Source organism: Protopterus annectens, chromosome 1.part1 (genome assembly GCF_019279795.1).
Source record: "Protopterus annectens isolate FY-2018-M chromosome 1.part1, PAN1.0, whole genome shotgun sequence".
Classification (NCBI taxonomy): domain Eukaryota; kingdom Metazoa; phylum Chordata; order Ceratodontiformes; family Protopteridae; genus Protopterus; species Protopterus annectens.
In genome coordinates, this window is record NC_056726.1 from 1,602,233,213 (window position 1) to 1,602,260,700 (window position 27,488).

General features: G+C 41.2%; 1 protein-coding gene across 2 annotated transcripts in view; it reads left to right on the forward strand.

Moving 5' to 3' along the window:
- Positions 1-394: 394 nt before the first annotated feature.
- The window catches only part of INPP5B (inositol polyphosphate-5-phosphatase B), a 2,334,801-nt gene continuing 2,307,707 nt past the window's right edge, over positions 395-27,488 (forward strand). For both annotated transcript variants that reach the window (XM_044083533.1, XM_044083543.1), the window contains exon 1: positions 395-468. The gene's annotated coding sequence lies outside the window, so the exon portion shown is untranslated. The remainder of the gene's footprint in view (positions 469-27,488) is intronic.

The following is a 27,488-nucleotide window of genomic DNA, read 5'->3' on the forward strand; positions in this document are numbered from 1 at the left end:
AAAAAAGAAGGGGAAGTAAGCTCCATCTGAATAAATGGCAACTGTGGAAACATTACAAACACAAGTGATACACAGAGTGAATTACAAAAATGGGATTAGTGGGGTTTTCTGTGACTGCCAAGAAAACCAATATAATTACTCTAATGATATACAGAGTTATAACATAAGCATTTAGATCATACTCTATTAAAAATTTAAGAGAAGAGATGATAGCAGTGTATCTTTAAATTGTGTAGTGTTTAAGATTCTGCAGTGATGCAGTTGTTTCTCCAGGTTTTGCATGTCTTTAAATGTATTATTTTCCTGTTTCCATTTTCCAGAAGTCTTCAGTGATTAAAAATAAACCTGTGTTTAACGCCTTGTTTTTTATCCTTAATTATAACCACATGCTGTGCAAAGTGTTCTCCTTCTGGAAGATTGTACAGAAAGTAGACTCCTTGGCCTTGTGCAGAAGACTGCAGAATATGCGTAAGTATATTTATATGTATGTATGTATGTATATATATATATATATATATATATATATATATATATATGTGTGTATGTGTGTGTGTGTATATGTATGTGTGTATATATATATATATATATATATATATATATATATATATATATATATATATATATATTGATAGATCCTGAAACTATAGAAGACTGATCTGGGCCTATGAGAGAGGAATGAGGTGTGACCATGGCGACTAAACCGACTAATTTGATCTGGCCCCACTGGAAAAATGTAATTAGTCATGAAACCTGTAGAAGTATAGCAGATAGTTGATATCTTTATCTAAGTCTGGAAACAGTAGAATATAACCTGAAACTGTGTGAAATGTGTGAAAAAGGACAAAACTGAACAGCTGCAATTCATAATCAGCATGAGCGTGGCTTCTGTATAGTTTGGAAACTGTAACGTAAAATATGAGAAGGAAAGTGTGTGTTGCATTAAAAATTATATTTATTGAACTATAGCCTTAGAGAGAGAGAGAGTTTGGTATCAAGTTATTTTTATAATATTTACCTGCTTAAACAAAAAAATTTAAAACCACTGTGTGTATGATTACTTTTGTTTTCCATTCCAAGAACAAAATTCAGCAAACATAGGCTTCTAAATTTGTCCTCTATATGGGAAATTCTGGAAATCACTTGCTGGTTTGTGTTATTGTGAAAAAAGGTGATTGCTGGAAGCCACTGTGCCTTATTTGTGAGATTTTCTATCTTCCCCAGTGTTGGCGAACTCTGGAGTTAGTGTACATAAGTCTGGTCAGACAACACACTTATCCCACCATGTAGGGGTGAACAGGGGCTATTCTGTCTATAAAAACACTTCTTTCAGGCTTTTTGTGTGTAAAGGAAAGCTTTTGAGGATTTGCAAATAGTCAGGCAAAAAAGTGTATCCTAAGCAACTGGGTTGCACTCTTCCATAATAAAAGCACATGCATATCTGTGATGTTCTTCATAAGGATTACTGTTGCAGTACCTCAGCTGTATAGGTTATATGCTGCCAAAGTTATATAGCCAGCCAGTTTCCAAAGATTCAGGGCACCTTCCTTAAATACAAACCATTAATCAGCTCAAGCTGATTTGACTGAAAGTCGGTTTGGGTTCCAAGCCCCTCAAAGCTTTCTTGCCACCAAAGAGAGTGCTCCTGTGTGGATTTACGAAGGATCGACAGTCAGCTAACATTGTTCCATTGCTAGGCAGATAAGTTCCCATCTGGGAAAAAACTTCCACTTTACTTTTTATAAGAAAAAAATAGCCTTTTCTGTGAAAGTTAATTATTCAAGCTATGAAAAAATGTTTTTTTATTGGCTGTCATATGTTATTTTACTTTTGGGGGCAGGGGTAAATGTTTAAAATGCTTTTTACAGTGTTTTAACAGGGAAAGAGTCTTTTTTTTTTTTTTTTTTTTACAGATTACCTGTTTTTATCAACTGTTGCTGCTTGGCTTCCTAGGGAATCAGACACCTTTTTCATTTTAACCATGGAACAACCCAGCAGTTCCTCAGGTCTTCATTCTTCCAGCCACAGAAAGAAGAAAACTGTTAAACAGCCTTTGCCAGAATAGCAGGCTGCCAAAGTGCCTCAGCTGCATATGGGTGACTCTGCTGTGGCCGAAATTAGTTTCCCGGATGATTCATGCTTTTCCTCAGGTCCTTATGATGTAGTCCCTACAGTCATCATGGACTTTGGGTTATGCACATCTTCTGTGTCTGTTGGAGTGCACTTGGCAGGAAAGGGAGAACAACTCTTATTGATCCTGGGAGAAGGGGCAGAGAATTCCACTCTTATCTATCCAGGAAGCTGTGTCTGTCCCTAGGAGGTTATTTTTAGTTTTTTCTGGCAAACCTGAGTCTGATTCTTTAGAAATTCATGTCAAAGAGTCAAAAATGTAAACATATGCCTTCTGTCTCAGTTTCTCTGGACAGGAGTCATTTATTGGGCTTAGCTCAAGGTTTGGTGCAAGCTTTTGACCCTTCCTGCATTGCTGTTTCTTGTAAAAGAAAAAGGGATATTCTTTATTTTCTGAAGAGATTCAAGACTTTGAACCTCAAAATGATCATGAAGGGATAGAGCTTGGGTTGTTTATACTGATTTCTGGTTCAGATTATGTGGAGAGTGTCACTTTGGTCAGTCCCACTGAAGAGCTACCTTTCTCTGAAACTATTTCCAGAATGAGCCATTTGTTTCATTGGAAAACAGTGATGTTTCACAGTCCCTCAGGGAGTATTATAATTAGTTATGAGTGAAGTTTCAAGAATCTACCTCCTATTCCTTTTGTCCTGTCTGCTTTGGAAGATGTCTTTGTCACAGCCTGCAACTTACCTGTCAGTCAGCCTGCTGCCCCACAAAAAGCAGACTATATAAAGGGCCTCAATATTTTAAGCTTTTATTCAATCTTCATAAGATCAGACCCGGCAGCTATTGTTTTAGTGAATCCAGCTGCTGCTAAACATTTGGTTAATATTAATCCCTTTCCTAAGCAAATATAATTCGCACTATGAGGAGCCAGTAATAACACACCAAAGGTATAAAATCCAAAAGAATTTTATTAAAACAAAAAGTCATAAACACTAAAAACCACACAGCATTTTCATCTTGCTATTAGGACTTCGTCAGATGCTGAACCAATTCATTTCCCTGCTTTTATAACCAGTTAATCATGACATAATTTCTTTCAGGTCCAGTTACCATAAATTGAAAGTAAATAAATACCTTTTCCTTAGAAACAAAAACATCCATTTTAAAGTACAATCACAATTTATTCAAATAGCTAAAACACACATAATGAGAAGATATTCCTAAGTGTAAAAATACCCTGCTTGTCCCTTATACCTGCTTGTTGACATAAATGTAATGAAAATGCATATTTTATTTTAATTACCATAAATGAAGAGAGAGGATAATATTTTCAAATGTTTGAAATGCTTGATTTTTTTAATACATACAGGCCTGAATAAATATATGTATAAACCTTATATAAATATACCAGCTTTAAAAATACATTTAATAAAAAAAAAATTTGCTAAACAAACTATAGGAATAACATGTAGTGAAAAAGATATTTAAAATTTATTATGTAAAAATCATATTCACGTAATGAATTGTGCAAAACAACAAAAGTGGCAAAAAACAGCAAAAGACACACTATCCTTAAAATAGAAAGTGGTGAGTAAATAAATTCTTCTATTATATTGTTATTGGGTTATTAGACTAGGGAGGTCACAATCTGGCTGCCCTTAATTTTAATACTGGCACCAAAAAATGTTTTCATTAAGATCCAGAGGTCTGTTTGCTTCCAGTACTAATTGCCAATATATCTACCTATATTCTATCTTAATTTCCCAAGGGCTTCTCTGGGGTCCTGGGGAACCTCTTCCAATACAAAAAAAACTTAAACGATGCCGTACTACAGATAAGATTGTGTTTAAACAGAGCATTTTATCATCCTTTCTTTTTACATTGTAAAGGTGCTCATACAGTCTTCTCTTAAGCACACGCTCTGTTTTCCCACATAAAAACCATAACAAATTGTGCACACAGCCAAATATATCAAATCTTTACTGTTACAATTGGAATATTTTTTACTATAAATACATCTGTCTCTACTGGGAATGTAGAGATGCTCACTGTTGGCTATAAATGGGCATTGAGCACACCTCCCACATTAAAAAGTCCCCATTTTCTTTTTACTAAAAGAACTGCTGGTACCTTTTCTGCTTTCTAATATATATTTTATGTTGCAGCCTTTTCTATATATATACCTAATACGGTTCATGAATAACCCTTCCAAATCTGAAAACAGAAAATATATTGCAATTCCTATCAATAATAATTTTAATCAGGTTTGCTTCTGAGTTGTAATTCATAACAAAAGCGTTACTATAAGGTAATAAACCTACCTCCTCTGATCCATCAAATTTAATTTCCTCTATCTTCTGGTCAAATATCTGGTTAAATATCCCCCCTGCCAATAATATATCTACCTTCCTTAACTTCCAAAATAATCTTATTGATTATTTTTTCTGAGTATTTCCTTTCTACAAACATCTGCTTTATCTTTTCACTTTCCAATAAAAAATCACCTTCTTTAGAAACCATCCTGGAAACTCTGATGAACTGCCCCTTAACTGTACTCATTTTCTGTTTGTGAGGATGTGCACTGTTGTAATATGATTAATCTCCAGTAAAACATCTGAAGTCTTAAAATGTCACATTCCCAAATAGGAGACATTACAGTGGTCAGAAAATGTACAAAATGTATTTATTGAGTATGACAAGCCCCCTACATCATCAATCTCTGTATATACCAATTTGGGTATTATACAGACTTGTACAGGGGAAAATTTAGAAAACAAAATAAAACTCACCCTTCTGTTCTTTTCTTTTCTGAGTTATGCACAGTATCTGCAACTTACCCAGTTCCAGCTTACGGAATCAGCGATTACAAGAATCGGGTAATCTGACTAAAGTGACCTTCTAAGAGTTGCTTGTATAGTAAGCCATCCTCCCAATTCTGGGCAAATGTCTTGAAAAAGTAGTCAACAGCCAACATTCCCTCAATATCCAACAATACCACCTGCTGTCCTCTAAACAATATGGATTCTGGCTACACATATAAATTCATAATCATTTACATTTTTCCATTTACTCATTTGCAGAGAACCCCGTTAGTTGCTATGTCTAGTAGAGCAGTATTTGTTTTATTCATGGGAACTCTGTAGATCAGCCTCATAAAGGAGAGAAGTCTGCTTGCACTACAGTGATTCCCAAACAGCTTTTATACGTCCTATATGCACTTCCGTACAAATCAGTTGTGGAAACCACACAGCTCTAAAATGTTAAGAAAAATGGTGGCTCTCAGTTAATCAGTCAATACCACAACAGCTCTTTACCAGATCCAAAACTTCAAACCATTGAAGTGCCTTCTTCCAGTCCAGAACCATTCACAGCATCTAGCAATAATCTTATTATTTTTGTAAGCAAATCATCAAATCCACAGATCATCCCTTTCATCCATTCACAGATGAATGAATGTCATACTTTGATATTGTTGGCACAATTGAAATTGTAGTATGGCCATTTAGACCATTTTCACCATAAAAGATGGAAGCCAGACTCATCTGGTATTTATTTATTCTGGTTTGTTAACCAAATAGGTGGACATGTCTGAAATTACCCTTTTCAATTAGGACCTGTGTTTTAATGTGACAGATAAAAGTTATTTGCATACAGACCATTCTTGCATGAATTTAATGCATACAAACTGTACAGATTTTATCACAAGACAAGTAAAGATCATTCACTTGAGGTGTTCACAATCAGTGCAGAATGGCATAGTTCGTAGTATTAGTGTTTACTCTAATTTCTATATGAAAAATGACTAAATATTCAATAGCAGAGTAGGTCTTCTGAAGTTATTTATATTTGCAAAAATATTTACGTATTTATAAAACTGGTGTTACCAGTTTAATGTGATTTCAGCAGATAATTCGTTGTAATGCTTATTTATATTTATAAGAATATTTGCATACTTAGTGGTTTAACAGGTAGTAGAAGTGAAGAGGATTGCAGAATAACAGGTCAAATAATGCAAGCGAGGACAACTGGAGTATTAAGGTTTATAGGCTAACAGCCACCAGGGTCTTTACAAGCCTAGCCATGCAGCCCAAAACAGTTTTGTCCCTGGGTTCCTTGGACGCCTGTATGGTGGGGTACTTTACTAAGGAGGTAGTTATGTGGGGGCTGTGTTAGTTGAGGATTAATTTACTTAGTGTTGACCGCTGTCCATCAGAGACATGGGGACCAGGCCAGGGGTGAATTTGCAATTTCCCATCCAATGATTAAGGTTTAATTTAAATAGAGTCAGAGATGAATTCTGCTTCACATAGATGTGGAACTTATTCCATAGCACAGGGATCCTGTGAGCTACATATCTATCTCACCAGCATGTTCTGTTTATGTCACAGGCAAAGTTCAGATGCTTGGATCTTGTGTTTGTCATGCTGTCTGTTTTGGAGATGTGCAAGAGCTGCATCAGAACTGAATCTGAGGTGTCTTATGTTCCAGGCATAGACCGCTTCCTAGTAGCCTGTAGGAGATTGAATACAGAGATAGGGCCTTAAGGCAATCTGTGTAGGACAGGGTATTTATACCCTGGATTCTCATGGTGAGGAATGTATGAGGGCATTTCAAGTGTTGCAAGTGCATGGTTAGGTACTCAATGATGGGTTTGATAAAGGCTAAGTAGAGTGCTACTAGAGTGGTACTATAACTTCCTTTGACCTAGGTGCCATAACCTTGCTTATGAGTTTGGTGACATAGAATGATTTTCTTACTGTCTTACTATCTTAGCTATGGGTTGGCTACTGTCTACTTATGTTTCCAGATCCTTAACTATCATGTCAACTCTTGGGGTGTTTTATTGATGGAGTAATTAGCCTAGGTGGATGATTTCCCAAAAGCCACTATAATGCATTGAGTTTTAATCCATGGCTTTGACACAAGTCATGTGTTTGTGTTAGACCTTCTTGTAGAGAAGTAGATGCCAGACAGGACTAGGCCCAACACAGAGCCCTGGGGTTACTGCACTTGTGAATGGTCTCCTAGTGGAGGTGGCTTCACTGATCCTTACTTCCTGGTTCTTATCTGTGAGTCAGCCAGCAATCCAACGATTAATGTAGGGACTTGTTCCTAGTTCTAAGAGTTTGTCAACAATATCTGAGGTGGCTATTGTATCAAACACATTGGCCAAGTCAAGGTAGGTGGTATGCACCATTCTCCCATCATCTATAGCCTTGGTGACCTTCTCAAAAAAGAATCATATTGGTACCTGTGGTGCAGTGACATGATCACATGCTTGATATTGCAGATCCTAGCTCCTGATGGGCGACTAACCATTACTTTCTCCTTGTCCAGCCTGTTGGGAGGAGTATATGTGTGTCATACAGTAGAATCCCATATGAAAAGAATACTAGGTTCATAGGTAGGTACTAGGCTATTGGCCCTAGGGCCTATACAAGCCTAGCCAAAAAGGTACCCTGGCTTTCGCCACCCAAGAAAATTATTTTCCTGTACCCCTGTCAAGCAGAACACCAGAAGTGATCCCCGTGGTGAATTTCTTATTACCCATCCAGTCATCAAGATTTTTCTTGAAGAGTGCTAATGAGAAGCTCTGTTTGACATAGGTAGTGTGTTCCAGAGTATGGGAAGTCTCTGGGACAGGAATCTATCCCTCCAGAATGTTCTGTTCATTGTGGTGACAAGGTTTAGGTCCCTAGAGCGTGTAGCTCGGAGGGATTGGGGTTTCTTTAAGTGGAGCATGTCCAACGGCTCTGGGTTTGACATAGCTTTGTATATGAGGCAGAAATCGCCTCTGAGTAGGCGATATGTGACAGAGTAAAGCTGGTGTTTTTTGAGTCGGTCTGCGTAGGGCATCTGTTTGAGGCCAGTAATCCTCTTTGTGAGGTATTTCTGCGGCCTTTCCAGTTATTGTAGATGTCTTGTGAGGTACATACCAAAAGGGGCGTTGTACTCTATAATGGGTCTAATGAGTGATGAGTAGAAGGGAACAATGACCTCTTTTTGTCTGGATGAGAAGCCTTTTGTGATAAGGTGTGCCACGTAGAAGGATTTCCTGACCACTGTGGCGATGTGATTATCAAAGGAGAGACTACTGTCCACCTGTGTCCTAAGGTCTCTTATCACACTTTCGGTGTTAAGTAGACTTCTGCCTATGTGGTAGTTCATGGGTACAGAGTTTTTACCAAAGCAGATGACAATGCACTTTTTGGCATTGAGCTTCAGACCATGGCTTTGACACCAGTCATCTGTCTCAGTGAGGCCCTTTTGTAGGATGTCCACATCGTTAGAAGTTTCGATTATGGCTCCTAGTTTGCAGTCATCTGCGAATTTAGCCAAAGACCTTCTGTGTTAGCCTGTACTTCAGAGAAGTAGATACCAAACAGGAGAGGACCCAGGACTGAACCCTGTGGTAGTCCACTTGTCATTGGTCTGAAGTCTGATTTGGAGTCTGCTACTTTCACAGTGTGGGTTCTGTCAGTAAGCCAGTTGGCAACCCATCTTGTGACATAGGGATTTATACCTAGTTTAGTGAGTTTATCTATAATTCCAGAATGGGGGATGGTGTCGAACGCCTTGGCGAGATTTAGATAGGCTGTGTGAACCACCTTACCCTCATCTAGGGCTTTGGTGACTGCTTCAAAGAAATCTATCAGTTTTAGGAGACATGATCTGCCTTTTACAAACCCGAACTGTGTGGGGTCCATAGTTTGGAGATCTCCAATGTCTTTGTTTATGAGTTCCATGATGATACGTTCCATGGCCTTGCAGACCAGGCTCGTCAGGCTAATGGGGCGGTAGTTCCCGGGGTCTCTTGTGGCCCCCCCTTTGTGGAGTGGGATAACCATTGTGGTGCGCCATTCAATGGGCACAAAGCCTGAGGTGAGGTTGTGATTGAACATGGTACTTAGGTGGGGTGCCAGTTCATTCTGTAGTTCATGTAGAAGGCAGCCTGGGATGTTGTCAGGTCCCATGGAAGCTGTGTTCTTGGCTTTGGAGAGTGAGGTTTTTACCTGTGCAGCCGTGATTACAGGAACTTTGCATTCTTCCGGTATAAAGATGGGCCCTTTAGTGGGTGAGAGGGGGGTAAAGTTAGCACTGAACCTATCTACCAGGATGTTGGCAATATCAGTTGGTTCAGTATATTTAGTGTCATTGTGCTGTAACTCAGAGCAGATCTGAGTGTTGCCATTGAGATTCTTGACATAGCTATAGAATGCTTTGTGGTTGTCATTAGAATCAGTGGTGATTTTGTTTTCATAACTAGCTTTGGAGGATTTTATGAGGGATCTCAGCTTCTTACTGAGGCTGACCAGGGAGTTCCTCCAATCGTGGGGTTTTACTCTTTTTTGCAACAGTTTCTTTCTTCTGTTGTAGAGTTTGTTTATGGCAGAAGACCACCAGATTGGCTTCCTTTTTTGGAGGATAACATCTTGGTTCTGTTAGGGATAGCATGATCCATGCACTTGTGTAAGTGCTTATAAAGTGCATTTGTGTAGGATTCAGCAGTCGTATCTCCATTGTCCATCTGCATGGGTGTCGTGAAGTTTGCCACTTCTGTCTTAAGATGCGTGAAGTTGGCTTTGGAGAAATTTTTTATGGTTGTTTTCCTAATGGGGGGGTGGGAGCGGGATGTGGATGTCTATGGTGATTAGCTTGTGGTTGGATCTGACCAACGAGGAGCTTACATCTGGTGTGGAACACCGGTCGCCCATGTTGGTGATGACCAGGTCAAGGATATTGCTGCCCCTGGTGGGGGTGTGGATAATTTGATCCAAGGCGTTGAAATTGATGAATTCCAGAAAACGTTGAGCAAAAGAATTGGTACACGAGTAGTTTTCCCATTTAATGGTGGGGTAATTGAAATCACCCATTATTAGGGTGTTGGATTGTACCTTAATATTTTGCAGTGTATCAAGAAAAGAAGAGTGGGAATCCTAGGGCATGGTGGGAGGTCTGTAGCAAGCTACAATCTGGATTGCGGTTTTGCCCAGAGTTAGTTAAACTTTAGGATAGTCTCGGATGCATTATGCGGAGCAACTAGCTTGCATATGTGGATATCCTTTATGAAAAAGGACACGCCTACACCTTTAGTGTTTCAGTCCGAGTTTGGTGGCCGAAAGGTGTGGTATGAATTATAGCCTGGTAATGCAGGGGTGCTCTCTGGCGCTTTGAACCAGGTCTCTGTCACTGCACAGATGTCGATGTTCTCCATTTTAAGGAGTGCCTCGAGTGAGTGCATTTTGAGGTTTAGACATCTAGCATTGAGTAGCATTACCCTCAGGTTTTGCTTGCTTGTACCTGTTACGGTGGTGAATTTGTCATTTGAACCTTGCCTAAAAAAGGCAATATAGGGGTGGCAAGAGCCTTTGCCAGTTTCCGGAATCCCAAGGGCGACAGGTGCAGGCCATCTCCGGCAAATCAGCATGGTCTGTCGATCATGTCATCCCAGGCAGACAGATACTGGATTCCCTTAGAATGACACCTGAACCTTAGTCAATTGTTGAAGTCAATCATTTTGTCCTTGTACTATGGTATCATTCTGGGTGATGACAGGATGCGACTCAGGGCGAGGGTCATACCTGCTTGGGCTACAAGATCGGAGAGCTCCTCCATGTCTCTTTTCATGTAGTCCAGGGAGGTACGTCTCAGGTCATTCACACCTACATGGACAATGACAGAGTCATATTTGTACTTGTTGTGGAGTGACCTGAGTGCGTGCATTATGTTGCGGATCCTGGCTCCCGACAGGCAGCTGACAGTAACTTTCTCCTTGTTTAGCCTGGTGAGTGGAACATCAGTGTGCCTGACTATAGAGTCTTCTATAACTAGAGTGTTGGGTACGTTATGTCTTATGGGCTGTAGGTGAGTGGCACACTGAGTATGTGGGCTTTGTGTCATTTGGGTTGTGTTGGGGGGTGGAGGTTGCTTGTATTTCTGCTTTGGAGTGTTTGCTTGCCTTATGGGCTTTTTTCTTGGGGGATTCACTGGGTGCAGGCTTTTGTGTGGTGTTAGGTGTTGCTTTTAGTGCTTGCTTTACAAATTGCTGAGGATAGGTGTTGTCGTTTGATGGCTTAGGAGGTCTTTGAGGTTTGGAAAGATTTCTTTTATGTGCCTCAGCATAAGAAGCCCATGTGTGTGGTGAGCGGTATCTGTGAAGGATGCAGTGTATGTATTCTCAACAACCTTGTTTGTAAGCAAGATTTTTACCTTCAAGGAAGCTATGTATTTACATCTCTTGCATACTGTGTTAGTTTCATTAAGGATTAAAAGGTTGTCTGAATACAGGAGACAATTGCTACATTGGCTCAGGATGCCCACTTCTGCCAATCTAACCACACAGGCATTAAGAAATTGCAAATCTATATTGCCAGGACCTGTATTGGGGTGCACTATTATGGTTTAGGGACTCTGTTTTCCAAGGGTCATCTGTGTGGTTTCTAGGTTTAAGGCTAGATTTAGGTGGTGCTATGATCTGATGTTAGTGCTGTTTGGCATGCTAACTATAGATGCCTTAAGCTTAGCTCCACATAAATCCTTACTGTGTTACAGGTTAAAGTCATAAGTAGTAGCTTTATAGATTTGCTGCCATACAGGGTACTGCTAACCACCACTGTGTGGTGGACAACTCCATGCAAACATGCCTAATTTGTAGCAGTCAGAAAAAGCTGAAAGCTAACTCCAATGTCCTCTGGCCAATAAAAACTACACTTTGAGTTGCATGGAGTGCTTCCCAACCTGGAGAGACCAGGTAAACACCCTCTGCCACAAGGTGGATGATCCTGGAGTTTCTTAATGTAAAAGCACAGCAAAAGTAGCTCTGAAGTGCAGATTAACACCAAACAACTAAGTTCTTGAAAAGCCCTCTGGCTGGTGAAGCAATCTCACTTTAAGTCACTCTTTGTGTTTCTCAACTCAGACTGACCAGGCTACATTACTACTGCCACTAGAATAGCAGTCCCAGTCTTCTTATTGTAAAAAAATACTTTGGTTAACCAAAAGTGAAAAAGTACCAACTAGCTAGCTAAGTATCAACGATTGTAAGATAGGAACATATACAAGGACACTATAGAGATATAAAAGAGTTAGTGTAGCAGACTTGAAGTGAGAAATGACAATAAAACAGAATTGGATAAGATAGACAAGAGAAAGTCAACTGGGACTGTGGTTTAAACAAGAACATTTAGTGGTGTTTTTAAGATGATTTAGCAAACAGGTCTTGCATAGTTGTATATTGTGGTGATTTCTGATATCATTATATACTGAATTCTATCTGATGGGACCAGCTTTGGAAAAATTTTGCTTGGTGATATTGATTGTAAAATGGAGACTTGTCAGAGCATTGGAGCCTTGAGTTGATCAATCATGGATAATTCTGTTTACCACGGTACAGTTTGCTGGTTATTGGAAGTGGCAAAATGTATGTAGTAAATTGTTTAGTGCGCCTGCAAATAAACGGGGTTCTTTCTTTGCTGAAAGGCAGTTACTGTGTGAAAGGAGTGGACATTAATAGTATATGTATGTGGTCTAAAATTTTGCAAATGTGCACATTTTATTTTATTTTGTAGGAAGTTGGTGGGATACTTATGTCATGTTGTAAGAGACAGCATGCTTTCAGGTTTAGGAGAAAGTCATTATTTATTATTGCTAAGCATGAGCTGTGGGTAAGGTGACATGCAATTTTTTGTGAATATTTTAATTAAGAGACAACTTCATTGGCATAGAGGGACAAATCCGTTATTGTGGCCCAATTGGCCCAGGTTTGAAAGTTTGTCTAGCAGCTCCAGTACTTGCTGGTGCTGGGCTCACCTCTGTGGAAGGGAGGGGTGCAGCTGGCTTACACGCCGTCCCACAAAGGAGGAGGAGTGATGCAGAAGGTCAGCTTAAGGGGCTGATGTTAAGCTGAAGTCACTGAAGGGTGGTAACCCTCACAGTGAGTGTGCAGAAGCATCCACTCACAAGGGGGAGCCATTGTGGGCCACCATGTTGATCTAGTTTGTACATCTCCACCCCCTGTCCAGAGGTTATCCAAATTCTCTCATTGCTGGTTATCCAAATTCTCTCATTGCTGAGTGGCAGGCAAAAGTGCAGAGCACCCTTATGGCTGACTGAATGAAGGAACCTCCCCCCAACATCTGTCACTGTAGATCTGGGTAGTATCCCCAAAGCAAGGAACAAATGAGCATTGTCTGATCAAGGGGAAGAATGTTAACCAACATAGGAAAAATCATCTAGAAAAAAATTTAAATTATTAAGGATCTTAGATATGTTTTTTCCTACTTAGTGGTTAAATGTTAGAAAGGGATGAAGATATATTCCTCAGCATTTATAGTACTGAAAAGGCAGAAATTTGCTGTTCAATGGGCCATGCGGTTGGATAAATTTGTTGCTGGACTGATGTTGAGGTGTCCTAAAAATCAGTGCGCCAGTTTTGTTAATTTGATTATTTTTTGGAGTGGAACCGTCGGAAAAGTTGTAAAAATGTTTCTGGAATTAATGTTCCATTTTCATTGGCTAGAGCAGGACTTAGCTTGGCATTCAGAACTTTCTGGGGCTACCTTTCCATTCCTTTTTTTACCAGTAATATTGTGCTATGAAGGAACCATTCCAGATGCCTTTTGCTTCTTCTGTTAGTCCTTATGAGGCCACCAGTATTTTCTGTTATTTTATTACTTGTTTGTGATCCTTGTTCTGATGTCTTACTGTCCCTCATTTGATCTACAGATTTTATATCAGCATGTTGTATCTTTATTCAAAATATGTGCAATTTGAAGCCAAGTAGTGTGTTGGTAATGGTTTCTCCTTCTTCTTTTTCCCTTCCTAATAGCCTTGTGCCATGTGTTTGCCTGCTGGTGTGGTTTTCTGTTTATTGTTCTTAACTAAAGTGAGATTTTTTAATACTTTTAGAACAATTGATGTTGAGATTAGTTAAGGTGATGTCCTGCCTTGTTCAGCAGTTTCTTACAGTTGCCACTTGTTTCTTCTGAGATTTTTTATTTATTTATTATTTTGTTGACCGGGAAAGTCCGACTGGGACACAGCCTATTTTTAGCGAAGGCTCAGGGAGAAATGCTGCAGATGCATGTCTTTGGATTGTGGGAGGAAACTGCAGTACCCAGACAAAACCCATGTGTATGCAGGGAGAACATGCAAGTTTTGCACAGAAGGCACCCCAGCCAAGAATTGAACCAGAAAACCTCTTGCTGTGAGGCGACAACGTTAACCGCTGCACCACCGAGCCACCCATTTAAGGCTTTAAATATTTTCTTGCAGTACGGAGTTAAAAAATGCAAATGTGGGGCAAATATTGTCGCACAAGACAAGCATGCAAAGTGTGTTAAGTGTCACTAAGAGGTGCATTTCTGTGAGTATTATGAGATTTGTGCAGCTTTCAAATCTTGTAGTCTCAAGAAGTACAAAACTAAGTTGAAGCTGGAAAAGTTCAACTCTACTTCTGTTTCTGAGGCTTCCACAGTAAGAACTTTATTACCTCTTTTTCAGCTCCCAAAATGGTAGAAGCCCAGAAGGAGTCCCTTATCGCTGACCATGATACTTCTCTACCCCATAAGAAGTTCATGCTGGGGAGGGGGTGTTTTCCCTGCTAGATTTTCTGTTTTATGGGTTCTTCAGCATTGTTCCACTGACTAATCAGTTTACCTTTGTTGGCTTTAGAGTCACAACTTGGTATCCCGTGAACATACACTTCCAGGTCATTGAGGTTGAGAATGTTCTTTTCTGTTGACCTCAGTTACACTGAAATGTGGCTTGCCTGTTTGAACATGTAACTCATGATCTCATGTGAGGCTGACAGTTACACAATTGATGTTGGTGTCAGTCTCAGCAGATCCCTCGAGGTTGACTGCAGTTTGTTCCTCAGAGCTGCAACCCTTGACTTCTCGCTGTTATCACTGCTGTTGTTGCCAGGAGTTTTTTTATGTCAGGAGGTTTGATGTCATGGGACCCCTTGGTATCAGGGACAAGGGTTTATCCTTTGGGGTCGAGGTTCTTCCTAATGACAGTGGGCTCAACCATCCCATTCCTGAGTTACAGTATGCCTATTGAATGGTAACATAAGTTTTTCATAATCAGGTTTGAAGCCAAATGCTCCATCATCCTTTGGGTTTGAGGCCAGGCCCAGCATTGGCCTATTGATATCAACCTTTGAGGCTCATTGTTTGGTCGCAGCTTTGGTCCTGAATCCTTCAGTGCAGACTTCTCCACATTTGCTTCCCCATGGTGTGGACTCTCTTCATGGCCTACACATTGACATTTACTGTGCCTGTATTGTTGCTCATCAACCCTTCAGAAGATGGAGAGACTGGTAGGCCTGCTTAAGGTGTCGAGATCTTGTCCAGGGGAGCCGAGTCTTCCACTTTTGAGACCAATTCTGAATGCACTGTTCAAGAGTTAACATCTTGACTCCCGAGCTGAAGGTCCTGCACACACTAATGAGGAAAGGGAGGCTGATCCCCTTCATTCCCACCAGACAATGCTAAATTCATGTAGATCCTTGAGATGATTAGCAGTAAGGTGAAATAGCTCCCAGAAATCCCCCTCCTTACTTGACCTCATCATAGAGGAAGCCTTCCAGTTGTCAACCTCCTGGCTGGTCTTCCTGGCCAACAAGATGGCGTAGTTGGTGGCACAAACAGCATGAAAGAGCCATAATGTGGTTGCTCCAGTGTTTTAGAGGCACTGAGAAGGATTCTCTGGCCTTTTAAGTACTGGATATTTTTGTCTGTTCCTTCCAAAGTGGATTCTGTTGTTACCTTTGTGGCTGCCTTAAAGAAGGCTGTTACTCCTCAGAGCCTAGGTGTCCATCCACCAAATAAAGAACCCCATTTGTTGGACAGGCTAGGGAAGTGAGTTTGCACATCCTACCCTGAGGACACTAAACTGCATGACACCCATGCTACAATTCCAGATTCTGGAAGGGTTTCCAGACAAGGACCATAAAACCTATATTAAATCCCAGGTACCAACTATGTGTTTTATATCCAGTCCGATTATATTCTTGGCTGATAATATCATATGATCATTGGAATCATGGGACGTTACTTGGCTATTGGCCCTGAGGCCCTTACAAGCCTAGCCAAGAATTTAGTCCATGTTCCAACAAGTCAGCACCCTATGTCACTGTCCAGCAGGGACATAGGTGGAATCCCAGGAGTGTATTTTCTGTTCCCCATCCAGTTATCCAGGTTGCACTTAAAAAGGTTTAATGAGGTACTCTGCTTTACATGAGAGGAAGCCTATTCCACCAAAGGGGGAGTCTCTGGGATGCAAATCTGTCCCACCAACAAGACCTATTGATGTCACAGATCAGGTTGAGGTCTCGCGTGTGGGTTACTCGAGCTTGACTTGCAGATATGCAGCAGTCCCATCACGGATGTGTCTGAGATTGCTTTGTATGCCAGACAGAGACCACCTCTGAGGAGTCTGTAGGAGACTGAGTTGAGAGACAGAGACAAGCTCTATCTGTGTAGGGTAGATGTTTGAGGCACTGGATTCTCTGGGTGAGGATTTTCTGTGGTCTCTCCAGCTGCTGCATGTGCTTTGTGAGGTACATGCATCAATGATGTTTAATTTGCTTCAGCTGGGATAGCAGGTGTTAGCATGCTGTCAGATGCCATTCCTGGTTGCACTTAGCAGATGAAGGCAGTAAGATCAATTTTAAAGTTGCTCCTTTGGAAGAATCCTTACATTTTGGTGAAGCTGTAAAAGCTAAACTGCAGTTGTAGGACTAAGAGGTTAAAACCATTATAGCGGTTGAAATCAGTTCTGAGGCTACACAATGCATATTTCCCAGAATGCAGTAGAGCCTGCATCAATTACAATTCAGGCATGGTCAACAGCAGTTTAAAAAAAAAAGGATCTGGGAAAAATTGCAATGACAGGAGGCCAAATAGACCACCCAATCCGAACCACAGTTAGCAAAAACCTTATGCCAAAAACTTTGTTGTCTATTTGGCCTCCTGTCACTGTTTAGCCTTTTGTGTAGGCCAAACATCCAGATCATTACGAATTAGAATTTCTGAACACACCAGTGACATCAGGAACCATAAACTTTCAAGTGCACTTTATAAACACACACTTAAGCACCTTTCTGCTTCATTTCACTTTACAGTTATTGATAAAGTTATAGGTGACAGATCCCACAAATGTGGATGTCATACTATCCTAAATAACAAAGAAAGAAAATGGATAATCAAATTGGATGGTCTTTTTAGCCCTGGCTTGAATGAACATCTTTAATTTCTTTGTAATAGGAATCCATTGCTCATTACGAGGTTGTTGCATATCTCGTTAACATTTTTCCAATAGGAATTCATTACTCTTTAATTATTTAATTGGCAAGTGTTACTTAAATCAATGTTCTGATGTGTCCTTTGTCTTTGTTAGTTTGATTCATGCACTGAAGAAGGCTTATATAGCCAAAACCGGCTTGCTTATTTAATATATGGCATTTTTGTGCTGACTTGGGGGTAATTTATAATCCTTAGTTGAATTAAGTTATATATTTATTAAATTTATACTTTTTGGCTACCTCCACTGGTGCTGGCCCTTTATTTTCGTTTGGCTTTGTGGTATTTTGGGCCTTGGCACCTGCCATACTTGCGAGGGGACTGGTTGGAGGGTCATTACTTGGAAGACCATGTTACTCATTGCTCAGATAACTGCGAGGCATATCTCTGAGCTGCAAGCTGTCACAGTCAGCCAACCCTGTCTGATTTTTCACAAGGACAGAGTTGTGTTATGGATTAATCCCTATTCTTACCTAAAATTGTTTCTGAATTTACCTTGAATCACGCCATCCATCTTCTAGTGTTCTACCATGACAGAAAAATCAAGGGAGAAAATATTCTATGTACCATGGATGCGCACGGGCAGCTCAGGTACTACCTTGACAGAGCAAAGCTCTTTAGGAATGTTGAACAGCTGTTTGCCTCCTATGTGGGGGCTAGGAATGTTCAACCTGTCTCTAAGCAATCTATTGCTAATGGTTATCCTCTGCTATTATTTTCTGTTACTTCTACCATGGTAGATCTCTGCCAGGCAAGGTTAAGACTCACTAGGCAAGGCTTTATCTTCTTCAGTGACATATTGGAAAGGAGTGGACTCTAAAAGCACTCTAGAGTCACCAACCTGGTCTTCTGTTCATAACGCCACAAAGCAGTGCAAATTGGATTCCTTTTCAAGGTTCAGAGCAGGCTTTGCTTGGACCATTATCCAGGGATTCCAGAATCCTTACTGAAAAATTATTTAAAGTGATGAATGCTGCTTGCTGAAACCAAAGTCTTATATACCCCTGTCGCACTGACGTCAGGAAAGGAAGCGACAACAACCGACGCCGGATCTAGACTTTGGAATTCGGCCGACCGAGGACCCGCCTGACGGCAGAAAACCCATCTGTGATTACTGCAGCTGTATGCACGATGAACATCACAAATTCGCTTATCAACAGTCTGCATTACATCAAGCAAATTCCAATAGTATTAACATCAACAAACTGCTTTCATGGACAGGATCCAAATGGCATAAAAAAGTGTATAAAAGGATAGTGAAATGAAATGGTGTTAGATCTGATTTTTTTGTTAGAGCTAGTATTTGTAGGAACACATTTGTTCTGAGGTAACTGTAGAATGGAAAATTATCATCTATACTTTCAGCGAGAAGTAAACCTGAAACATTAAAGCTGTAAACTGTAACAATATAGTATGTCCCGTCTGTTACATAGACAAGTTATTTTATTAGTAATTGTGCACAAGTTATTACAGTGCTGAAAATTTTATTAGTAATTGTGCATAAGTTAATACAGTGCAGAAAAAGTTAACAGCCTGCAAGGCTCAGTGCGACAGGGGTATATAAGACACAACCGACGCCATTTTCTTCAGTCTTTTTTGCCGCGCGGTGCCCGAAGCAGAAGCAGTTCGCAAGTGCCGGTCGGCCAGCTCCTGAAATTATGAAAATTTGGAAACCGAAGTCTTCTTTAAAGCTAAGTACCCCGTTGGGGAAACTTTTCTTGCCTCAGACCGATGTCAGACAAAGTTAACAACTGTATTTCTTGTGGGAAGCAAATACCGCATAAGGATTTCCATTCCCTCTGCATACCTTGTTTAGGCCCAGACCACGACGTCTCGGGCTGTCGCTTTTGCGCTACTTTCAATAAACGCATTATTAAGCGTCGGGCGGAGTTCGCCCAGCACTTTTTTGGTAAAGCTTTTGATTATAAAATGTCGTCGGAGACTCCGACTACCATTTTGTCCAAAAAATGCAAGGACAAAGACCGACACACGAGGTCCGCGGTCTCCACCGACACCATGCCAAAACTGGCTACACATGGTCCGGTTCTCAGCGAGGCGCCTACGCAGCCCCTGACTACTGACAACACTTCTTTGGCGGTGTCTTCTGTAACCGAGACCGCAGGTGCCTCGGCCCATACCCAGACTACAACCACCGAAGCCACTGTGAGTGTTGAGCCTCCTAATGTGGACAGATCCACTTCCACACATGGTGTCTTTAGACCCTCATCTTCCTTTTCCATAAAGGCCTTTACTAAGTCCAAATCAGCCATGCATCCCAAGAGGCCTGGTGCTCAGGGCCCATCTCCAGGCCCCATGCCTAAAAAGCAGATGCTAAAAATGGCTGAGGATTTAATTATCAGGGGTTCCCAACCCCCTCCAGACAAGAGACCCAGAGTGGAGGAAGATTCTCCCTTTCTTTACAAAAGCCATAATGCTGACCCTGAAACCATTTCTCAAGGCCCCAAGGGAATGAAGGCCTCTACTGCTAAGAATCCACTACCTTCCGAAAGAGAGTCCAGATCCTTAGAAAGGTGGGGAAAAAAGGTATATACCACGGCCACCCTAGCCATGAGGGCCTTAAATTGTCAGTTCCATATGCTTAAATATCAGCAGTTTCTGTTATCACAATTAAGAAATAAAATGTCACAACCTGAACAACCAGATTTGAAGGAGTTGCAGGATATGATGCATAGTGTAGAACAAGTGGGTAAACACACCTTACAATGTGGCTATGATGCCCTAGAGGCCTCAAGTAGAGCTGCTGTTACAGGATCAGTCATTCGTAGACACGCCTGGCTTAGGGAACAAACCTTGCCGGATCATGTTAAAGCTAAACTACTAGATGCTCCTTTACAAAAGGATGTTCTATTTGGTACTAATGCTGAGGAGATACTATGGAAAATGGAAGAAAAAGCCAAATCTATGCAAACTGTCAAAGCTTTTCTACAGTTTCAACCACCACGTTTTAGCAGAAATTGGCCTTCAAAAAACTGGTCCTTTCCAGCCACGGACAAGTCCCAAAGAGGCAGATACAGGCGCACAAGGGGCAGAGGACAATCTCAAGGATCATATAGAGGCAGACAATGGCAAACTACTGCACCAAGAGGTGGCGAAGACAGTGCACAACAATACAGGAAACAAACCCAATGACTTCCCCCTTTTCATGCCAAGCAAGTCTCAGCTGGCAGCACCCTTGGGAGGAAAGCTGGCATTATTTACAAGAAACTGGCATATTATCACAACAGACAAATGGATCCTGGACATTATAAACAGAGGCTACAGATTTCATTTTCACACTCTTCCAAAAATGAGAGGCATGCCGAACCTGCCACACAATCAAAGGGCAGAGGCTCAAATACAAATTTCAAAGCTCATGGACATGAAAGCTATTCAAGAGGTACCTACTCACGAACAAGGTCAAGGTTTTTATTCCAGACTATTTCTGGTACCAAGGAAAGCAACCGACTGGAGACCCATTTTGGACTTATCCATCCTAAACACATTTCTACTCGTGCCAAAATTCAAGATGCTCACATTACAGCAGCTTCTTCCCATGCTGGGCAAGGAGTTTTGGCTGGTAACATTGGACCTCAAGGAGGCATACCTGCATGTCCCAATCAGACAAAGCTGCAGAAGATACCTCAGAGTTCTTGCAGGTTCAATCCACTATCAATTCTCTGCATTGCCCTTTGGCTTATCTACTGCGCCCAGAGTATTCATGAAATGCCTGGCATCAGTAATTGCCTACTGCAGACTTCAAGGGATACAAATGTACCCTTATTTGGATGACTGCCTGATCCAAGCGGACAGCAAACACATACTTCTGGAACATCTGGCTTATGTAACATGGTTATTGAATTCTCTGGGATACACAGTCAACAAAGAGAAATCCAGGCTAACACCATCTCAGAAAATAACTTTCCTGGGTGCCAACTTGGACACAAACACCCAGATGACCTATCTTACGCCAGAAAAACAGGGGCAACTAACTCAGTACTTCAAAATACTAGCAAATTGTACCAGGCTCACTGCAAGGAAAATCCTGCAGGCTCTGGGCTTCATGGCAGCTTGCATTCTTTTAATCCCATGTGCAAAGTTGCATATGAGGAAACTCCAATGGTACCTAAAAAACCTATGGTCTCAACACAGCCACAGTTTGGAAACAATAATACCAATAATCCCATGTTTGCAAAAGGAATTTCTATGGTGGGCCCAAGCATGCCAAACAAACACAGGTCTACCATTCTGCAAGCCTCAAGCAAATCAAGTCATCACAACAGACGCCTCTGACTACGCCTGGGGGGCGCACATGACAGACAGGTGCATTCAGGGCAAATGGTCCCAAAAGGATAAGCACCTTCACATCAATCAAAAAGAAATGCTAGCAGTGATAAATGCAATTACAGCTTTCAAGGACCTCCTGCATCCAGGGCAATTATTGATAAGAACAGACAACACCACAGTAATGTGGTACATAAACAAACAAGGAGGAACACATTCAAACCCCCTGTGCAGGCTAGCCATGTCACTTTGGAACTTGGCTCTGGAATGGCAAATCAAACTTCAAGCACAGTACCTGCCAGGATTGGAAAACACGCTGGCAGACAATCTAAGCAGAAATATGACAGACCCACATGAATGGAAGTTGCATCCTCAAGTGTTTACAAAGATAATCCAAGCGTGGGGAAGGCCAGACATAGATCTCTTCGCCTCCCACAGGAATCATCAATTGACAAAGTTCTGCTCAAGGACCTTCCATCCAAAGACCTGGAGAGTGGACGCCCTTTCTTTCAGTTGGGCAGCATGGACAGTTTACACTTTCCCACCTTTGCCTCTTCTGCCCAAGGTGCTCTTGAAAGCAAGAGCAGACAGACCGAAGATGATACTGATTGCTCCGGACTGGCCAAGACAACACTGGTACCCACTCCTGAGGAGCCTAACACATACTCCTCCCTGGACCCTACCTCTAATGCCTCTTCTACTGACTCAGCATAGCTACAAAACTCTTCACAGTCAGCTGAAAACACTCAATCTGGCTGCATGGAAAATTCCTTAACACCACAACAGACCCTACTCTCCAAAGAGGTGCAGGATGTCATTTTGGAGGCCAGAAGGCCATCTACAAGAAAGGCTTACTCCGCAAAATGGAAACGGTTTTGCGCTTGGAATGAGAAAAAAAGCCAGGATCCTAGAAAACTGAATTTGCCTCAGATATTACAGTATCTAGCTTTGCTGTTGAACAGTGGACTTTCATTTTCCTCCATCAAAATTCATGCCTCAGCCATTTCTGCAGAATACAACACTGATCCACCCTTATTCTCTCACCCACTCTTAAGACAGTTCCTCAGAGGGGCTAAGAATATAAGACCTCCAAGGAAACAACCAATACTAGCCTGGGATCTTAATTACATTCTAGAAAAATTAACATTGCCTCCCTTTGAACCAGCTGCCTCAACAGATTTGCAATATTTGTCCTGGAAAACAGCTTTCCTTCTGGCCATTACCTCAGCTCGTAGGGTTTCGGAACTGCAAGCCCTCATGGCTGTGCAGCCCTTTCTCATCTTCCATCAGGACAGGGTTTCCCTACGAACCAACCCGTCATTTATGCCTAAGGTAGTATCCAGGGTAGCTTTAAATCAGGCCATACACTTACCTACCTTTTACCCCAATCCTCAAAACAAAGGGGAAAGGCTGCTACATTCCTTAGACATCCATAGACAGCTACGTTACTATTTGGACAGAACAAAGCCTTTCAGGAAATCAGAACAACTTTTTGTGTCCTATGCTCTAGGAGCTCAAGGGAAGCCAATTTCCAAACAGACAATTTCAAAATGGATAGGCCACTGCATACGGTTTTGTTACTCCTTTCATGGCAAATCTGTTCCTACAGGCATCAGATCCCACTCCACCAGGGCCACAGCTACCTCTACAGCCTTCCTCAGAGGAGTCCCTACCAAAGATATTTTGGAGGCAGCCACTTGGAGTTCTGTGCATACCTTCACAAAACATTACCACCTGCCTTTATACTCCAAAACTAGAGCAGGCTTTGCCACTGCTGTGTTGCAGGGCATTCTGGCTCCTCCGAGTTCCACCTAGTGCCTACCACCCTGTGCGTAGCTTTGGGATTCTACCCATCTGTGATTACTGCAGCTGTATGCACGATGAACATAGTACAGTTTTGTACCTACCATAAATGTAGATGTTCGAGTGCTAATACAGCTGCAGTACAGGTTTCCCTCCCTCCTTCCCCTCTTGGTAAAGGCCTAGTGGCTAACACCTCCTCATACAACCTGATTGGGTTATCCTTCTATGGTGTATTTGCTTGCAACTACTGATTTTTGATTATATTGCATTGCATGCTTATATATATAATTTATGTATTGCCTTCCTTCTGGGGGCACCTGACATCTGAGGCAAGAAAGACTGAAGAAAATGGCGTCGGCTGTATCTTATATACCCCTGTCGCACTGACGTCAGGAAAGAAAGCGACAACAACCGACGCCGGACCTAGACTTTGGAATTCGGCCGACCGAGGACCCGCCTGACGGCAGAAAACCCATCTGTGATTACTGCAGCTGTATTAGCACTCGAACATATACATTTATGGTAGGTACAAAACTGTACATTTTCTTTCAAGGTGACGTATGTGACCATCTTAAACTCAGGGAGTTGTTCTTGTCTCCGGCTGGTAGGGAGTTGTTTATTCCTGCACCTGGGTTTCTCAGGAGGCAGAGAGGGCTTTTTGTCTGTAATTCTCCTTGAGCACAGAACATTTTGTATCACACACAGTAGGATGCCAAAACATGGATTTATTTTTCAAACTAAGAAAAACTTAACCCTTTAATGTCTGTATGCTAGCAAACAGAAGTGCACATGCATTTAAATGTCTATATTTTACTATATATATTCTAGCAAACAGAAGTGTACATGCACTATTATAAGTGTCATGTATATGTATGTATATTCTAACACCTATACTTTTACCTCCCAGGTTGGCTAAGCCTTGAGAATCTACCCAAAATGTCACTGAGGCATTGGGAATGATAAACACAGTGCAGTTGAGTAAGTCCTATTTACCTGGAACAGCAGATGTTTGAATTCCTCACTACCTCAGTAGTAGCACCCACCTGACATCTCCGAGATTGTGCAAAGCTATGGTGTGTTTCAACCTCTTTGATTAGTTGTTGTTTGATTTGTTTTTTATAGCATTGTAATTGGCTGTGAATGTACTCTTGCTAGAAGGTTATGGCTTCAGGTACTTTCCTTTCCGTCTTTTTGGAGGCAAAAAAGCCTGAACACTCTGTTCCTGTCACAACTAAAGGCTCCCCTCTCAGGATAGGCTTAGCCAATCAGCTTGCACAGGAAGAGGGAGGGGCGCCTGAGCTTTTAAAAGCTGCAGAATATTGCGCCACTGAGGCAGTGAGGGATTTAAACATCTGCTGCTACAGGTAAGTAGGACTTAAGCAAATGTATTCTGTAGTTGAGCCGTAGCTATTTCACAGTCATTCTTTAAGAATTCAGTCTCGTGTGATATTTGTGCAGTCGCTATGTGGACATTGCTAAATGTTTTTACAAGATGCTATACGCTGACTATGGTTTCTATATACAGGTCTTTCTTCAGTGCAGCCATAATTTGAGGTACTCTTTCTTGACAGTCCACCCATGAGTATGAGCTTGCGATTCTTCCCTCTAGGTGATGAAGACGGAACTCGAAATCATGATTATGAAAGTTACATACATACTGAAAAAGTCCTGTCCCCTAGCCTCTGACTTGACAGACCTGACAAACGGCCCTTGTGTTGTCATGTCCCGCTATGTATATATCGTTTTTCAACAGTTTTGTTGGCCTTCTACCTCACACAGACTTCAGAAATCTAGAGTGGCGTCTTTAGGGATGCAACATTTTGGGTAAAAAGGGAAGGGCTGAATACCCCAGAATGTTTTGATTACTAGACTGAGTAAGTCCTGCCAGTCTCTTTCCACTAGGTAATACAGGTGAAACTGCCAATACAGATCTGTCATTACACTAAATACGTAGCTTTTGTTTGTAGGTGCTGAGCTTGTAACTATTGTAATTTTAGCAGTATAACATCTTATAGTGTGGAGTGTGGAAAGTAGTGAGGGGAAGAATGTTAAGAATAGGATTGGGCCTAATAGTGATCCTTGAGGCACACCGAATTGAAAAGTAGAGGTAGCTGAGAACTGAATTATACAGATGTACGTTGACTGACCTGTTAAAATAGTAAACCAAGCTATAACAGCAGTGAATATACTGTGCTTCTCCGGAGCCTTATCCATATCTTAACACCTCTAAACACCTCAGGATTGTCAGCCATTTAAAAAGTTGCCACCACTGCAGCAGCCTGTTCCATATCCCCTGATATCAAATTGCTGTTGGCTACTTGTAGAACATAACTAACAAGGACTCTGTTGTATCCTTGAAAACAGGCATCATGGAGGCTGAAACATAACACCAAAAGCAGTGAGGGATTTGGCCCCTGATTCTTGCTCCTGTAATTCAGCTTTTAACGCCTGATAAAAAAAGCAGACTTCTGTCAAAAGGGGCATTAATAAAATTGGCCTCAGAGACCTCTGCAAATCCATCCCTCACTGGAACATCTGTTATATTATGAGCAAAACACATGGTAAGGTTGGAAAATAGAGCACATTTTCTGATATTCCCTGTCAGATAACACTTTCACTACCATGGAAGTCTTGTGAGACAGGCCCATCTGGAATCTCAGTATATGTGCCATATAGTCATAGCTGGTACTGACATCAAGTCCTATCTAGTTAATAATACCAGCACTGGAGGACTGCCAGCATTGCTTGTGACATTAACATCAAGATTGTGGTTCTCTTTGTTGATAGTCAAAAGGCTGACCCAAGTTGTCGGCCTTAATGTTGGTGAAATTGACCTTGACATTGAGGTGTTGACCTCCAACATTCGTGCCAAAGGTCCTGTGGTATCAAAGCATTAGAAATTGACATGCCTGGTGTTGAAGACAGAGTGAACAGTAGGAAGGTGCAGGCAGAAGTCTGTGACCTGAAACTGAGACCATAGTCAGACTCGATAAACACACAGATGTCGACCTCTAACATCAAGGCTGAGCAGTGTACATGCACTGTTATAAGTGTCTAAATATATATAAGGATCAGGATCCAAACTGGACCTGGTGGTGGCATGTTTCGGTCAGAATCGATATAGTTTGGAAGGTAAGATGCTCTACACACCCAGATGTTATCAGGGAAGGAGAATATGCTTTAAAGCTACTGCAGGGAAACTACTGCATAAATGTCTGGGGACAGGAATATTTTTTAATAGTTTGAGCCCAGATTGAAGAGTAGAAACCCATACTCTAGTTTTCTTGGAAGGAATAACCAGATCTAGCTCAGAAGGGAGAGGATTCTTTATTCTGCATGATGTTTTGAGGGAGGGACAGCGGCAGAATTAGTGGAAGAAACCTTGGTTAGGAATAGGGGTGGCTTTAGTTTTTCTAAGAAAAGATGGTTGTGCCTTTCTTTAAAAGTAGAAGACTTAAAGGAGGTACATATCTCATAGGCTTGGTTAATTGAGCATCCTCTTACACTAGAGATATTTTATGTACCCATCCTATGAGGAATCTTGTCCCTTCATATGCACGTTACAATTTTTACCTTCACTATTTTTCATATTTACCAAATGTGAAACAAATGGCATTGACTCTACCATAAAATTAACAAAAAAATGTTACCTTCACTATTTTTCATATTTACCAAATGTGAAACAAATGGCAATGACTCTACCATAAAAATAACAAAAATATGAAAAACACTTTCATTGCCAACAAGTGGCAATGACACAGCCATAAAAAAGATATAGCCATCCAAGCTTGCACTTTAAAGCTGGGGCGTAGCACCATGAAAACAGTAAAACAACTATTTAAACAACTGTTTTTATTCCATAGGGCAGTTTTATTTGTATTAGTTTATTTATTATTTCAGAATTCAGTTTAAGACTTCCATAACTTCAGCCCAAATGACAACTGTGGCGACATATTCATATTTGTCAGAGACCATATCACGTCTAGACAGATTCCCAGAGACCCATCAGTAGAACTTACCATA